The following is a 13710-nucleotide window of genomic DNA, read 5'->3' as shown; positions in this document are numbered from 1 at the left end:
CTGCCAAAACACTACTTTAACTTTAAATAAAATTTGTAAAAACATCCCACTGATTCTAATAACTATAAATAAGTTTTTAAAAATGTTTTAAACAATTAATCAATTTTTTGAAAAAATAAATTTTTTAAAAATAGGGTCTAAAACTAAACTTACCATCCTGTAAATTCCTTAAAAATAACAAATCTGTGGGAAAAAAAATTCTACATTCTACTAAAAGCCCACTTACCTGAAAAACTAAATACTTACGTCTTGTTTTTCCACGCGTAAAGACTGGAGGCCTTTACACGCGCGCAACTTTGAAAAAAAAAAGGAATTTTACTGCGCACTGTGCAGTCGCGCACGTTCTGCCCCTGAACCCCTTCGTTCAGAGGACAGGAAATGCCGGTTTTCCCCGCATGCGCTGTGCATGCTGAAAACCGGCATTTCCTCCGGCCAGACGCGTGACTACCCCGACCGTACTCACGCGTTGGGACAGGAATTACTGGCCCAATCTGTTTTTAGTGATGTTGATTGAGGAATAAATATTGGCCAGGACACCAGGGATAACTCCTCTGCAGTTCTTCGAAATAGTGCCATGGAATCTTTTACATCCACCTGAGAGGGCTGACAGAGCCTTGGTTTAACGTCTCATCCGAAAGACGGCACCTCCGACAGTGCAGCACTCCCTCAGCACTGCACTGGGAGCATCAGCCTAGCTTTATGTGCTCAAATCTCTGGAGCGGGACTCTGAACCCACAACCTTCTGACTCAGAGGCGAGTGCGCTGCCCACTGAGCCACAGACGACACAGCTCTGGGTAATGTTTCCTTGGACTTCCGGAATCTTCAAAGTAAGGCCATTCTTCAGAGGTGAAGCTATAGCGGGAATGCTGGCCGGCTATTCAACTGAGTGAGGGGTACCAGAGCTGAGCGGGATCCCGTTCTCTCCGGGTGCCGCACCCTTCAGCAGTGGCTTGCGAGATGGCAATTTACCTTTCAGCTTCTTTTTGTTATCCTGGGGGCAACTGTATCATCCTCGCTGCTGCCCCAGTGGTGACGGCACATCAAACAGAGCGAGGCAAATCTAAATTTAAACATCAGGGTCATCGACCTGAAACGTTGGGGGTGATTTTCATTCAGAAGTCGGGAAGGAGGCGGGACTACAACTTTCGGGGTTGTAGTCCCGCCTCCATCGAGATGCGGCCAATCCACGCGATTTTAACTTGATTGACCTTGTTGAGCCTGCCCAGCGGGCTCAGCAGGCCAATTAAGGGCCACTCGGCAACAGGTGACGTCACAGACTGAAATTTCATCTGTCAAGACCTTTTGACAGATGAAATATCAGTGTTTCACAGCTGTTTGAAGCTGTGAAACACTGACAGTCTTAATTCTAACTTGAGTCCTTCTCCACAGACTCAGTTAGAAATCTCACCGACACAGAAAGCTGCAGGCTGTCACTTTTGACAGTTCGCAGCCATTCTGCTTTCTGTGCTGGTGAGATGATGGACTCCTGAAACCTAAAGGAAGGAAGGCTGAAAAGGTAAGAAAAGGTCATTTAAACTTCTTTACACACTTTAGACACACCAAACACACTTACCTTTGCACTCATGCACACATCACTCACCTGAACACCGACATCTCGACCCCTCCAAGTTCTTCAACCCAACGGCCCGACTCCTCTAACTTGGCGTAGTTTGGAGCTGTCGGGAATCCCAGGCTTCAAGCTTTAAAATAGGGATTAGGCTAAAAACTGCCTGTTAATTACCTGTTAACAGGCAGTTAATTGGCACGAATCCCTTCCCGCCTCGGGTCGGCGGGTCCCAGTGCGGGGCGGGTACCCGCCTCCTTTGAAACTTACATGGAGGCGTGTCGGGACCCCTGAATTCGGGACTTTAACCCCCCCCGCACGCCTCCAATCCCGACTCCACGGGTCAATGAAAATCGACCCCGTTAACTCTGTTTCTCTCTCCACAGATACTGCCTGACCTGCTGAGTATTTCCGGCATTTTCTGGTTTTATTCTAAATTTAAGCAGATCTGTGTGGGTCAAAATCCTGGAGCTCCCTCCCTCACAGCACTGTGGGGGCACCTTCACCACACGGACTGCAGCGGTTCAAGAAGACGGCTCATCACCACCTTCTCAAGGGCAATTAGGGATGGGCAATAAATGTTGGCATTGCCAGCGACGCCCACGTCCCAGGATGAATTTTTAAAAATTCAATACTTGGGATATTTAATGTAAGTCACACATCAGGCACTGCCCAGCCGCTCCATAGAGTGTAGAAAAGGATTGAATTCAATCTGGGGCACAGCCTCTTTTTTGAGGCATTCAATATCTGTTCATAAACAGGGCAAGGGATCTTCCTACCCCATGTTGAGTAAACGAGACAGAAGTGACAGCCTGTAGCAGATTCGGTGTGAGGGTGGGAGATCGGGTTGCCAACTCTGGTTGTACGTATTCCAGGAGCTTTCATCACATGATCTCTCACCTCCAACCGCCCCGCCCAGTCGAACAGCCTTTATTTCCCCGATTTCCAATATTTTTATAACCAATGAACTAAGAAAATGAACAAAATTACACCATTTTTTTTTAACAAGGTTGTTTTTCTCCCGGGTTTTGCTCGGAGCAGTGTCCGTGAGATTCATCTGTAATTCCTGGAGACTCCAGGGCAATCCTGGAGGGTTGGCAACCTGAGCATGTGAGACTGAGTGTGCTAGAGAGAGAGAGTGTGTGAGAGAGAGAGAGAGAGAGAGAGGGGAGTGTGAGAGAGAGAGAGAGGGAGTGTGAGAGAGAGAGAGAGGGAGTGTGAGAGAGAGGGAGTGTGTGTGTGAGAGAGAGAGAGGGGGGGTGAGAGAGAGAGAGAGAGAGGGAGTGTGAGAGAGAGAGAGGGGACATGTGAGAGAGAGAGAGGGAGTGTGAGACCGAGTGTGCTAGAGAGAGAGAGAGAGAGAGAGAGAGGGTAGTGTGTGCTAGAGAGAGAGAGGGAGTGTGAGAGGGAGAGAGAGAGAGAGGGAGTGTGTGAGAGAGAGAGAGAGAGAGAAAGAGAGGGGAGTGTGTGTGAGAGAGAGAGGGGAGTGTGAGAGAGAGAGGGGGCGTGTGAGAGAGAGAGAGAGGGAGTGTGAGAGAGAGAGAGAGAGATAATAAACATCCAAAACGAGCACTAAACTTCCTAAATCACCTCAAATCTAGCTCCCCAGACACCCTTCATTTCAAAGCGTTTCAGACCCAAGAGCTAAACCCAGAAAAGAGTCCCCTGAGTCAGCTGCTACTGAAACTAAGTACTCAGCCGGACCCTGACCAGCCCCAGACCAACACAGCCGTCCAAACACCAATCCGAGTGAACCAAATCATTAAACAATGCAAAGAAACCTACCTGGAACATTGGAACAAAATAACCGAAAGCCAAAGCAGATTAGAATGTTACCGGGCCCTAAAAAGAGAATAATAAACTGGCAGACTACCTCACGACCCATCAGAGACACAAAACAGAGACAGACCCTCACCAGGTACAGACTAAGCGACCACCAACTGGAAATTGAAAAAGGCAGATACAAGAAATCCTGGCAGCCTAGAGAGAATAGAATATGCGATCAATGTCTGGCCGGCGAGGTTGAAAACAGAAATGCATTTCCTCCTAAATGCGAAAAATTCAACACATCAAGAAACATATTATTCAACAAGCTAAGCCAAACAACCCCAGATTTCAAAGAATTGGATGACCTGTCAAAATTGAGATTAGTCCTGGGAGAAGGAGACAGACCATACCTTGGGGCCAAATATGTAACAACATGTCACAACCTGAGGACTGTTTAAAATTAAGACTGTTTAAAATTAATATTGAATGTACCAAATGAAGTACAAAGACTGTTTAAAATTAATATTGTTTAAAAGTAATATTGTATGTACCCAACAAATGTCAAATCGATTGACACCTACAGAATGTTGGAAAACTGTACCTTTTTGCTATGTAAGCTTTGGCAATATGGTTCTCTGTAAACTTTCATGCCAATAAAGCATTTGAATTGGAATTGGAATTGGAGAGGGAGTGTGAGAGAGAGAGAGCGAGAGAGAGGGGAGTGTGTGAGAGAGAGAGAGGGGCATGTGAGAGAGAGAGGGAGTGTGAGAGAGAGAGAGGGAGTGTGAGACTGAGTGTGCTAGAGAGAGAGAGGGAGTGTGAGAGAAAGAGAGAGAGAGGGAGTGTGAGAGAAAGAGAGAGAGAGTGTGTGAGAGAGAGAGAGAGGGGGAGTGTGTGAGAGAAAGGGAGTGTAAGAGGGAGTGTGGAGAGAGAAAGGGAGTGTAAGAGGGAGTGTGAGAGAGAAAGGGAGTGTAAGAGGGAGTGTGAGAGAGAGTGTGAGAGGGAGTGTGCGAGAGAGAGAGAGGGAGTGTGAGAGAGAGAGAGAGAGAGAGAGAGTGTGAGACCGAGTGCGCTAGAGAGAGAGAGGGAGTGTGAGAGAGAGAGAGAGAGAGCGGGAGTGTGAGAGAGAGAGAGAGGGTGGGACTGTGTGAGAGAGAGAGAGTGTGTGTGAGAGAGAGAGGGAGTGTGAGAGAGAAAGGGGGAGTGTGAGAGAGAGAGAGGAAGTGTGTGAGAGAGGAGGGAGAGTGAGAGAGAGAGAGTGAGAGAGAGAGAGGAGTGTGAGAGAGAGAGGAGTGTGAGAGAGAGAGAGAGAGAGGGAGAGAGTGTGAGGGAGGGGGATTGTGAGAGGGAGAGTGTGAGAGAGAGAGAGAAACAAAATGCTGTAGAAACTGTCAGTGCATGAATCATGCATGAAGGGCTCCTCTCAGTGGTCCTCAGGCTGAGCGAATGAAAGGCTCCGAGGAGCTGCTACGTTTGCTGGGAGGAGGAGCACATCCTAGTGCAGTTGCTGCAGTGCTGGCGGAACACATGCGAAGGGCTCTGAATAACATTTACGAAAAGGGGGAAATAAAAAAACCCAGAAGGGCTGTTACTCTGCTTCAAGGGCGGGCGTGCGAGCGAGGGCTGCTGGACTCTGTTGATGCTCCAGATCTCACCAAAAAAAAGGTAGGGTGTTCTTTTCAATTCATTCAGTGCATGTCCTTATTGAACAGATCTGATTTTCTTTTTAATGCACAGCTAAAGCCTCTGCCTTGTATCAGTGTCACTGATCTGCTGCTGGCTTGAGCTGCAGCGCACTGTATCAGGGAGCACTGAGACAGCAAGCACAGGAGTGAAGCGTTTAGTGGGAGTGTTTGTTATATTTAAAGGCCCCTGTATCTTTCCTGTGTATATTTCGGAGCGTTAGCCTGCAATAAACAGCTGGGGTGAAAAGGCAGGGCCAGTGCCCATCGTGTCAGCATTTACACAGTATCCTCCCCAGCACCTGTTTCATTATATGGAGCAAGCAGCCTTTCCGCCTCTCTCCCTCTCTCATTCTCTCTCCCTCTCATTCTCTCTCCCTCTCTCTCTCCTTCTCTCTCCCTCTCATTCTCTCCCATTCTCTCTCCCTCTCTCCTTCTCTCTCTCTCTCTCTCTCTCTCTCCCATTCTCTCTCTCTCTCTCCCATTCTCTCCCTCTCTCTCTCTCTCTCTCATTCTCTCTCCCATTCTCTCTCCCTCTCCCATTCTCTCTCTCTCTCTCTCTCTCTCATTCTCTCTCTCTCCCATTCTCTCTCTCTCTCCCATTCTCTCTCTCTCCCCCATTCTCTCTCTCTCCCATTCTCTCTCTCTCTCGCTCTCATTCTCTCTCCCATTCTCTCTCTCTCTCCCATTCTCTCTCTCTCCCATTCTCTCTCTCTCTCCCATTCTCTCTCTCTCTCTCTCCCATTCTCTCTCTCTCCCCCATTCTCTCTCTCTCTCTCCCATTCTCTCTCTCTCTCGCTCTCATTCTCTCTCCCATTCTCTCTCTCTCCCCCATTCTCTCTCTCTCCCCCATTCTCTCTCTCTCTCCCATTCTCTCTCTCTCTCCCATTCTCTCTCTCCCTCTCCCATTCTCTCTCTCTCTCTCATTCTCTCTCTCTCTCCCATTCTCTCTCTCCCATTCTCTCTCCTTCTCTCTCTCTCTCTCCCATTCTCTCTCTCTCTCTCTCTCGTTCTCTCTCCCTCTCTCATTCTCTCTCTCCCATTCTCTCTCTCATTCTCTCTCCCTCTCCCATTCTCTCTCCCTCTCTCATTCTCTCTCTCTCTCTCTCTCCCATTCTCTCTCCCTCTCTCATTCTCTCCCTCTCTTTATGTCTCTCTCTCTCTTTCATTCTCTCCCTCTTTCTCTCTCTCTCATTCTCTCCCTCTCTTTCTGCCTCTCTCTTGTTCTCCCTCTCGTTCTGCCTCTCTCTCGTTCTCTCTCCCTCTCTTTCTGCCTCTCTCTCGTTCTCTCTCCCTCTCGTTCTGCCTCTCTCTCGTTCTCTCTCTCCCTCTCTCTCTCAGTTATCTCTCTCCCTCTCTCTTTCTCTCTCATTCTCTCCCTCTTTCTGCCTCTCCCTCTCCTTCTCTCCATCAAGCAGGATGGGCTGTGCTCCATGCTTGAGGCAGCAATGTTGATGTTAAATGCACAGTGATGACATCATCACCTCCCAAATCTCTGCAAAGAGAAATTTTGGCTTGCAAGCCACGAAAAAAAGACTCTGCTGACACCAGACGACTGGCTGTATTTTTTTCTTTACATTCTAAACTGATTTGGAGATTTTAAGTGTGGCGATGTATCAAACGGTGCAATGCAACCTGTGCTATAGTCATCGGTGATTAACATGCAACACCAGAGAACAGGGGAGGACTGGCCATATGGGAAATGGGAGATTCCCCCATGGAGTGCCCCCTGAATGGTTCTATGCTGTATTATCGGTGCCCCCTCTCCCCCTTTTCCATGAGAATCCCAAAGAATTTCAGACCCTTTCATGGGAGCCAATCTGAAAAAGGCACTTTTACTGTTAAATTGGCTGCAAATTGACCCTATTTACATAGAAGTTACAGCACAGAAACAGGCCATTCGGCTCAACAGGTCTATGCTGGTATTTAAAAGAAATACTTGTATTTCTATAGCGCCTTTCACAACCACCGGACATCCCAAAGCGCTTTACAGCCAACTAAGTACTTTTGCAGTATAGTTACTGCTGTAATGTAGGAAACGCGGCAGCCAAATTGTGCACAGCAAGCTCCCACAAACAGCAATGTGATAATGACCAGATAATCTGTCTTAGTGGTGTTGATTGAGGGATAAATATTGGCCAGGACACTGGGGATAACTCCCCTGCTCTTCTTAGAAATAGTGCTGTGGGATTTTTTACGTCCACCTGAGAGGGTAGACGGGGCCTCGGTTTAACGTCTCATCCAAAAGACAGCACCTCCAACAGTGCAGCACTCCCTCAGTACTGCACTGGAGTGTCAGCCTAGATTTTTGTGCTCAAGTCTCTGGAGTGGGATTTGAACCCACAACCTTCTGACTCAGAGACAAGGGTGCTGCCCACTGAGCCACTGCCGACACTTGCGCCACAAGCTCCACAAACGTTTCCTCCCACCTTACTTCATCTCACTCCATTAGCTTGGTATTCAACGTGCTGTTGACACCACTCTCACAACCCATGAACCTCATGTCATCTTAACCTTGCGATAGATTATTCCCAGTAGCCCATCAAAAAAATCTGAAAAGAAAATTACAGTGCCATTTAAATGAGTTTTGGAATATATTCTGGGCCTGCTGCGGCACCTGTGAATCAGTCCCAGATTGTGTCTCGATTAAGCCTGCAATTGCCGCATGTCATTGCACGTGGACGGGGTGGGATGAATCAACAGCTGCTTCTCCACCCACCGCACTGATGGCCATGTCAGTACAGAACTTCACCCTGAACACAGTAACATTCCCTGTACAAAAACAATAGATACTGATTACAAGGCTGTAATAAATCCTCAGGGTCTGATAGTTATAAACTACTCGATTCCTGTCATACTTTAGCGATCATCTAGCCTCTGCAGTCAGATAGCTCCTTTGCCATCACTTCTAGATATCTTAAGAAGAACTAAAGGAAGAACTTGCTTTTATACAGCATCTTTCATGACCTCAAGCCATCCCAAAGTGCTTTACAGCCAATGAAGTACTTTTTGAAGTGGAGTCACTGTCGTAATGTAGAAAATGCGGCTGCCAATTTTCACACATCAAGATCCCACAAACAGCAATGTGATAATGACCAGATCTTAGTGATGTTGGTTAAGGGATAAGTGTTGGCCAGGGGTGCTCCTCTGGGCCCCGCAAGGATAGCCTCCTTGTGTTTAAAATCATGAAGGGCTTAGATAGAATAAATAAAGAGAAACTGTTTCCAGTGGCTGAAGGGTCGATAACCAGAGGGCACAGATTGAAGATGATTGGCAAAAGGACCAGAGGCGACGGGAGGAAAAACATTTTTACACGACGAGTGGTTAGGATTTGGAATGCACTGCCTGATAGGGCGGTGGATACAGATTCAATAGTAGCCTTCAAAAGGGAATTGGATAAATACTTGAAGGAGAAAAATTGCAGGGATATGGGGAAAGAGCGGGGGAGTGGGACTAACTGGATTGCTCTTCGAAAGAGCCGGCGCAGACTCGATGGGCCGAATGGCCTCCTTCTGTGCTGTACTATTCTATGATTCTGTGATTCTTTGCCCCGTGCTCTCTTCCTCCAACCGCCCCCCCCCCCGGCATTCCCCCCACCACCCCCGATCGTGAGGCCCTTCCTCCCCGCACCTTACCTGAGAGCCAGGGACGGGTTTATTGGTCCCCCACCACAACCACCTGTCGCCCAACATTCTGCTCTTGCCCGCTGGTCAGCTGACACACCTCGCTTGGGGGGGGGGGGGGGGGCGCCGGGGGTTGGGCATGCAGATGAGGCTCGGGCGCTAAAATCATGTGGGCCTTACGCTGCCGAGGTCTGGGCAGTTTGACGCCCGCTTCGGCCTTTGCCGCCCCCCCCCCAACCTGTCCGATTCCCACCCTGAGTTAACACTGGGGCTAATGAAATAATTTATAAAGTTCAGTAACTGTTGTTATGTCGCCAGCCATCTTGTGCAAAGCAAGATCCCGCAAACAGCAGTTATGTGTGTCGGGATCAAACCGGGGATCTTCCCAGTCTAGTGCGCTTTGTTCAAATGTATGACCTGGGAGGGGGCACCCGCTCGAGAAGGATATGGTTGACAAAACTTTATTTTTTTTTGCTTTGAGAGGGAGGATGTAAAAAAGCAGAGGGCTGTTTTGACCAGTGAAGTCAGGAGCCAGTGACACAACGGGTGTTTCTGTGACTTGCTTGTGCATGTTTCCCACATTACAACAGTGACTGCACTTCAAAAACACTCCATTGGCTGCAAAGCGCTTTGGGACACCCTGAGGTTGTGCAAGGGCGCTGCAGAAATGCAAGTTCTTTATTTCTTTCCACTTACAAAATAGAAAAAGTCGTGACGATGTTTGAGCACGTAGCTGATTACTGAGCAAACGGGGGACAAGATCCTCATGGCCCATGTCCGTCCCTGCCCTGCTATAGATGCAGAATCCATATATTCAGTTGTGTTTTTCCTCTTTCTACTGAAGTAGATTAGAATGCTATTTCAGCCCTGCTCCCTTGGGACCGTGCAATGAGAACATTACTTCTATAGTAAAATCCTATGCAAAGTTTAAATGGCCTGAAAGATAACAGCTGCAGATTCTGGGCTTCCCAAGCACGATTTTCAATCTTGCAGTGCACACACAAAAGCAGGTAACTGCGGAGATGTGAAGACATGGAATAGGAGTGCGCGTTTGCAACCTATTGACAATAAATTAAATAGTCCATAAGGGTGTTGACTGCACGGGTTTGTCATTCTGCACACAGCAGATTGAGACTGGTACATGCATGGAGCAACATGTTACATCTGAGTTATACTGCCAGCTGCGCATTGCCCGCTGGCCAGGGAGCTCTATATGTGTGTATTCTACTGCAGAACAAAGCCAAAGAGGTACTGTGCTACCTCCTTCAGATGATCTCTCTCTGCCTTGGCTCCATTTGGACAACTTTGCTGACAAACTACATTGTACAGTTTGCATCGTCATGAAGGTGCAAGTGTGTAGCATTGACTGAAACTGTGGTCTAACTTGATCTATGACATGATGTCAGCCATGGCTCAGTGGGTCGCACTCTTGCCTTTGAGTCAGAAAGTGGTGGGTACAAGCCCCACGCCAGAGACTTCAGCACTAAATCTCCAGTGCCGTATCTTTGGATGAGACATTTAACCGAGGCCCCATCTGCCATCTTAGGTGGACTATTCGAAGAAATGCAGGGGAGTTCTCCCCAGTGTCCTGGTCAATATTTATCCCTCAATCAACATCACTAAAAAACAGATGATCTGGTCATTATCACATTGCTGTTTGTGGGACCTTACTGTGTGCAAATTGGCTGCTGCGTTTCCTAAAAGTGCTTTGGGATGTCCTGAGGTCGTGAAAGGCGCTATATAAATGCAAGTTCTTTCTTTGGTAGACCAAGATTGGGAGAATGTGAATGCAAGTGAGAAGGTCGATGAGTGGGTTTCTCCTTGTCTGTTATAAGTGAAGTGGTCAATGAATGAATATCTTCCGTCAGAGTGAGGAAGTGTTGTATAAAATCCGGAAACTGCTGTGAAAAGGGATACATTTATCCCAGGAGGAATGTTAAAAAAAAGTCTTATTACTGAAAGGCTAGTGCAGGCATAGAGGATTACAATGGCTGTCAATTTCAAGGTCCCTGAAGGATCAGGTTAGACTGGGTGGTCAGGAGAGGGGTAAGAGTATAGAGGATTGAAACATCTGTCAATTGCAGGTGTCAGATCGGACACCAGACACTGTTGGGGTGTGGTACTGTTCTCCATTTCACGCTCTCTAAAGGATAAGATTAGATTGGATGGTTTAGGAAGTATAGAGAATTGTATTGCTTCTCAATTTCAGCCTCTCTGAAAAAATTAGACCGGATATTTGGTGGGTTCAGTGTCTGAATTTGACATTTAGTTGGAGCATTTTCTCTCCTTTCCCTTTCTGTGCCTTTACTGGGTGCTGCCCCTTTATTATTTTGCCTTTTTGGAGGGGGAAACATAAGGGTGATAAGACTAACTTTCTCTCATCTGTTAATTGGGTCAATATCCAACACAAATAGTCACAGGTTAAGAAAAAGACATTCAGGTCATCCCTCTAGGACCCTCACTCTCCCATCAAAGTCAATCCCCCTAGGACCCTCACTCTCCAATCAAAGTCAATCCCCCTAGGACCCTCACTCTCCCATCAAAGTCAATCTCTCCAGTACCCTAACTCTCCCATTGAAGCCCATCTCTCCAGTACCCTAACTCTTCCATTGAAGCCCATCTCTATAGAACCCTAACTCTTCCACTGAAGCCCATCTCTCCAGTACCCTAACTCTTCCATTGAAGCCCATCTCTATAGAACCCTAACTCTTCCATTGAAGCCCATCTTTCCAGTACCCTAACTCTCCCATTGAAGCCCATCTCTCCAGTACGCTAACCCTTCCATTGAAGCCCATCTCTCCAGTACCCTAACTCTTCCATTGAAGCCCATCTCTCAAGTACCCTAACTCTTCCATTGAAGACCATCTCTCCAGAACCCTAACTCTTCCATTGAAGCCCATCTCTCCAGAACCCTAACTCTTCCATTGAAGCCCATCTCTCCAGTAACGTAACTCTTCCATTGAAGCCCATCTCTCCAGTAACGTAACTCTTCCATTGAAGCCCATTTCTCCAGCACCCTAACTCTTCCATTGAAGCCCATTTCTAAAGAAGCCTAACTCTTCCATTGAAGCCCATCTCTCCAGTACCCTAAACCTTCCATTGAAGCCCATCTCTCCAGTACCCTAACTCTCCCATTGAAGCCCATCTCTCCAGTACCCTAAACCTTCCATTGAAGCCCATCTCTCCAGTACCCTAACTCTCCCATTGAAGCCCATCTCTCCAGTACCCTAAACCTTCCATTGAAGCCCATCTCTCCAGTACCCTAACTCTCCCATTGAAGCCCATCTCTCCAGTACCCTAACTCTTCCATTGATGCCCATCCCTCCAGCACCCTAACTCTTCCATTGAAGCCTATCTCTCCAGTACCCTAACTCTCCCATTGAAGCCCATCTCTCCAGTACCCTAACTCTTCCATTGAAGCCCATCTCTCCAGTACCCTAACTCTTCCATTGAAGCCCATCTCTCCTGTACCTTAACTCTCCCATTGAAGCCCATCTCTCCAGTACCCTAACTCTTCCATTGAAGCCAATCTCTCCGGTAACATAACTCTTCCATTGAAGCCCATTTCTCCAGCACCCTAACTCTTTCATTGAAGCCCATTTTTCCAGTACCCTAACTCTCCCATTGAAGCTCATCTCTATAGAACTCTAACTCTTCCATTGAAGCCCATCTCTCAAGTACCCTACCTCTTCCATTGAAGCCTATCTCTCAAGTACCCTAACTCTTCCACTGAAGCCAATCTCTCCAATACCCTAACTCTCCCACAGAGGCCCATCCCTGTCGGGTTGGAATTTGGGTGAGTACAGGAATGGGTTCTCCCCTGCCCCCGCTCCACCCCACCACCACCACCCCTTACCATAGTTAAAAGCTTGCTAACACTCACCAATGCAGAATGGCCCTTGGGAGAGGTATTGGCAGAACCTCTGGTACTGGTAGAGCAGTGCCCCAGCAAGATTCAGCGCCTGCACCAAAGTACAGGAGAAAACTGGACCTCCTCATAAGAGATTTGTAATAAAAGTGTTTGTTACAATGAGGCTATATAGTATCTACAAATCCTGTATATGTTCAAGGAATAAAACTAAGGAGCTGTAGTATTAGTTTGGAAATGTAGCAGTTGAGGGATATCGGAGCTAGCGAATGGTATTTTGTTGAAATTTGGAACCAGCCAGAGGAATCACACTTGTCATTCCCAGTCCTGTAGGTTCCTACCTGTACATCATCACCAGGCAGTGCCTGTAGCTGGCAGACAAGTTGTGGCTCAGTGGGTAGCACCCTTGCTTCTGAGTCAAAAGGTTGTAAGTTCAAGTCCCACTCCAAGAGACTTGAGCACAAAAATCTAGGCTGACACTCGCAGTGCAGTGCTGAGGGAGTGCTGCACTGTCGGAGATGCCATCTTTCTGATGAGACATTAAACCGAGGTCCCGTCTGCTCTCTCAGGTAGATGCAAAAGATCCCATGGCACTATTTCGTAGAAGAGCAGGAGAGTTATCCCCGGTGTCCTGGGGCCAATATTTATCCCTCAGTCAACATCATGAAAACAGATTATCTGGTCATTATCACATTGCTGTTTGTGGGAGTTCACTGTGTGCAAATTGGCTGCTGCATTTCCCGCACTACAACAGTGACTACACTTCAAAAAGTGCTTCGTTGGCTGTAAAGCGCTTTGGGACAGCCTGAGGTCGTGAATGGCGCTATAGAAATGCAAGTCTTTCTTTTTTTCAGTGACCTGCAAGGGTCTGGTCAGGTCGATATCTTGAAATGTAACCAGACTAAATCCAGCTCCTGATTTTCAAAGTTACACATCTTATTAAAGTCTCTGACTGTTTAAATAAAGGTCTGATTCTGACAATGCCAGCTAGACATGTTTGTATGACCTGGCTTCATTTTACACAGATAATTTGTAAGTTGCTGACGTGTAATATTCAGAGAGACGGAGGTTTCTGTGGGATGCAGGTATTTTGTGCTAAGAGGATCTCCTTTGTACTTCAGTGGAGAGAATTTCTTGGAGGAAATGAAGGATTATAACCGATTAATCTTTGTAAAATCAATAAACGCGTAGTTGCTCAAAGAAAA

The 13710-nt window shown here is 47.3% G+C and overlaps 1 protein-coding gene across 3 annotated transcripts in view; it reads left to right on the top strand.

The window, feature by feature from the left end:
* Nucleotides 1-4771: 4771 nt before the first annotated feature.
* The window catches only part of cntn2 (contactin 2), a 160898-nt gene continuing 151959 nt past the window's right edge, over nt 4772-13710 (top strand). For 2 of the 3 annotated variants that reach the window (XM_086011082.1, XM_086011081.1), the window contains exon 1: nt 4780-4997. The gene's annotated coding sequence lies outside the window, so the exon portion shown is untranslated. Of the gene's footprint in view, nt 4998-13710 lie in introns of all 3 variants that reach the window. The other variant, XM_086011083.1, reaches the window with a different exon arrangement.

The sequence above is a fragment of the Somniosus microcephalus genome, chromosome 18 (genome assembly GCF_052327205.1).
Source record: "Somniosus microcephalus isolate GS21.2 chromosome 18, FLI_Smic_1.0, whole genome shotgun sequence".
NCBI classification, from domain to species: Eukaryota; Metazoa; Chordata; class Chondrichthyes; order Squaliformes; family Somniosidae; genus Somniosus; species Somniosus microcephalus.
Note: the sequence above shows the minus strand (reverse complement) of the source record. Positions and strands in the feature narration are given on the sequence as shown.